General features: G+C 36.6%; 1 pseudogene; it reads right to left on the bottom strand.

Annotated features, from left to right (window-relative positions):
* Positions 1 to 2,892: 2,892 nt before the first annotated feature.
* LOC131674738 (large subunit ribosomal RNA) overlaps positions 2,893 to 3,327 on the bottom strand; it is a 3,126-nt pseudogene continuing 2,691 nt past the window's right edge.

The raw sequence follows: 3,327 nt of genomic DNA, 5'->3' as shown, positions 1-3,327 counted from the left end.
ACTCTGGTCCGGTAACGTTTTTTTGTGTTAATTGTGCTAGCCATGTTAGTTTTGTTTGTGGGTTAAGCTTGTCCCCAGTGGGTCACCCAGTTCCACTGAGGAAGTTTTATAGAGTATCTTTCTCGCAGTCGAATCTCCTAAGAGATTCAACCCCCGGTTCCAGACTAAGCCTGGATTTCCGGTATATTGGCGACTGCGTCTTAAGGGCTCGCCTCTTTTCTGCCGTTGGGCTATTCCCGTGGGCATTCTAAAAATGAGCGAAAGACATGCAAAGCACCCTATCTTAATTATTAGGCGAATACCCTCTTTTCTGTAGCGGGAGCCGTCTCCTGTACAGGTACCTAGATGGGGCTTAAGAAAATAAAATATTTTAGTGTACCTGTAAGAAAGAAAGGAAGTTTTCTGCAAGGGGAAATTTTATATTAGTGCGTGCTGACCGCCTTTGCAGGAATCGCCTCTTTGGCCAAGGTCAGGACTAGTTCCTGAGTTGGCGCTATAGGATCGCGAAGAGTTTGTGCGGCTTATAGTCTATCTGCTTGTCTAAGGCTGTTCTTCAGGCGGTTTGCTTGATTAGCCTCTCAGGCCTAACTCAGGACTAGTTCCTGAGTTGGCGCTAGATGGTCGCGAAAGTGGTTTCGGATTATGCTAGTCCTACTTATCTAAGGCGATTTCATTCTGTCTGCTATTTGGCGATCAGCCTCCGGTTACCTAGAAATAAAGCGAGAATTCGTGCGGCGGAGGGAGAAAAATTGGGGCTGGGAGGGGGGAGTTTTCGTCGAGCTTAAAGTTCCACATAAAGTTCACTTACCCTCGTCCACAGCTTGGAGAGGGAGGAGGGCGAATGCTTTCCTGTTCATGGGTTTTTGCCATTACTTAGTACTGACACTCTCGTCCCTTATTCCCAGTATCATTCCGTTACTGGTACTCACCCTCGAAGTCCCACGATGTTTGTTTGTTTACGCGGGTGCTCCGCGGTTGGATTTTGACGCGGCCCAACACCTCGATTTATTAACGTGGTGTGTTCCACGGACGGCTTATGACGCGCACCGGCTGCACGGTTTTAGTTTCGTGGTTTGCTCCACGGTTGGATTTTGACGCGGCCCAACACCTCGATTTATTAACGTGGTGTGTTCCACGGACGGCTTATGACGCGCACCGGCTGCACGGTTTTAGTTTCGTGGTTTGCTCCACGGTTGGATTTTGACGCGGCCCAACACCTCGATTTATTAACGTGGTGTACTCCACGGACGGCTTCTGACGCGCACCGGCTGCACGGTTTTAGTTTCGTGGTTTGCTCCACGGTTGGATTTTGACGCGGCCCAACACCTCGGTTTATTAACGTGGTGTACTCCACGGACGGCTTCTGACGCGCACCGGCTGCACGGTTTTAGTTTCGTGGTTTGCTCCACGGTTGGATTTTGACGCGGCCCAACACCTCGGTTTATTAACGTGGTGTACTCCACGGACGGCTTATGACGCGCACCGGCTGCACGGTTTTAGTTTCGTGGTTTGCTCCACGGTTGGATTTTAACGCGGCCCAACACCTCGATTTGTTAACGTGGTGTGTTCCACGGACGGCTTATGACGCGCACCGGCTGCACGGTTTTAGTTTCGTGGTTTGCTCCACGGTTGGATTTTGACGCGGTCCAACACCTCGGTTTGTTGACGTGGTGTACTCCACGGACGGCTTCTGACGCGCACCGGCTGCACGGTTTTGGTTTCGTGGTTTGCTCCACGGTTGGATTTTGACGCGGTCCAACACCTCGGTTTGTTGACGTGGTATGCTATTAGCTTATTTTTACTTTGTTTTAATTAGATATGTTTATTTTAATGTTTTAAGTTAATTTAAATTAATTTAGTTTAGTTTTTGTTTAATTTTTTTTTGTTTTATTATATTTGGTGTTTAATTTAGTTTAATGTAATTTAGTTTAATTTAATTTAATTTAGTTTAATTTAATTAATTTAGTGTCAGTTTGTTTTAATTTTAGTTTTGATTTAATTTTAATTTTAGTTTTAATTTATTTGAACTTGGTGCATTTTAATTTAGTATTTCATAGTTTTATGTTTATTTTTATTTTTCACTAATTTAGTCGAGTTGAATTTATTTAATTTATTTAACTTAAATTTGAATTCATTTGTTTTATTTATTTAATTTAATTCGATTTAATTTGTTTAATGTGTTCTTATTAATTGGGTTCGATTTATTCTGGTTTAGTATTTTTCTATATAATTTTAATTTAATTTAATTTATTTTAACTTTATTGTAATTTGGTTTAATTAAATTTGGTCTGCATTGATTGAATTAATTTGATTAATTAATAGAGGTTATTTAATTATTTTATTTTATTTTATTTTATTTTGTTTTATTTTATTTTCTTTTATTTTATTTTATTTTATTTTGTTTTATTTTGTTTTATTTTATTTTATTATTTATTTTATTTTATTTTATTTTATTTTATTTTATTTGATTTTGTTTTATTTTATTTTATTTTATTTTGTTTTATTTTATTTTATTTAGTTTTATTTTTATTTGATTGTTAAAATATATTTAAGTTAATCTAGTTATTCGTGTGTGCTTTTTATTAAGGTATTTATTTATTTGTTATTTTATAGTTGCATTTTTATTATTTATTTGGTTTATTTTAAATTTATTTTGGTGCAAGATGATTTTTAAATTATGTATTAATCTTATAAAATTATTTGGGTGTATGTTATGTTTGTATTATTGTTATTTAACATATTTGTTGTTTAATTATATTTTGTTTATAAGTTTATAGGTTTTCGTTTAGGTTTATCTAGCTTTTATTATTTTTGTATCTTTGTTTGTTGTATGTTGGTGTGTTTGTATGAATGAATTTATTTCTTTGTTTGTTTATAATTTGTTTTACAATTTGTTTGACCGTTGTAACAGTTTTGGATAATTATTTAAGCAGTTAGTTAATTTATTTTCACTTTATAATTATTTATATAATTTTTAGAATGAAATGTCGTGGAGTTTAATTAAATTTCTATTTAGTTTAAATTTAAAAATGATGTAGTAATCTTAGGAAATTATCCGCGAGTGGGTAGAGTTTAGATTGTTAAATAAATATTTAATTAAGTAATTTTACACGTTACCTTCATTCACACAAGTCACTGGTCGCGCACTTGACACTTTATATCCATTTCTGGAATTTAACCCGCACTAGAAACCGGTTTTTTGGGTGCTCCTTTCGGTAGATAGGGGCAGTCGGTCGGTCGGTCGGTAGTCGGTCCCGGTAGATAGGGACAGTGGGAATCTCGTTAATCCATTCATGCGCGTCACTAATTAGATGACGAGGCATTTGG

The sequence above is a fragment of the Phymastichus coffea genome, unplaced genomic scaffold (assembly GCF_024137745.1).
Source record: "Phymastichus coffea isolate CEN01 unplaced genomic scaffold, Cenicafe_Pcof_1.1 PCOF00292, whole genome shotgun sequence".
In the NCBI taxonomy this organism is placed as follows: domain Eukaryota; kingdom Metazoa; phylum Arthropoda; class Insecta; order Hymenoptera; family Eulophidae; genus Phymastichus; species Phymastichus coffea.
The sequence above is the reverse complement of the archived record's forward strand: the minus strand, read 5'-3'. Positions and strand labels throughout refer to the sequence as shown.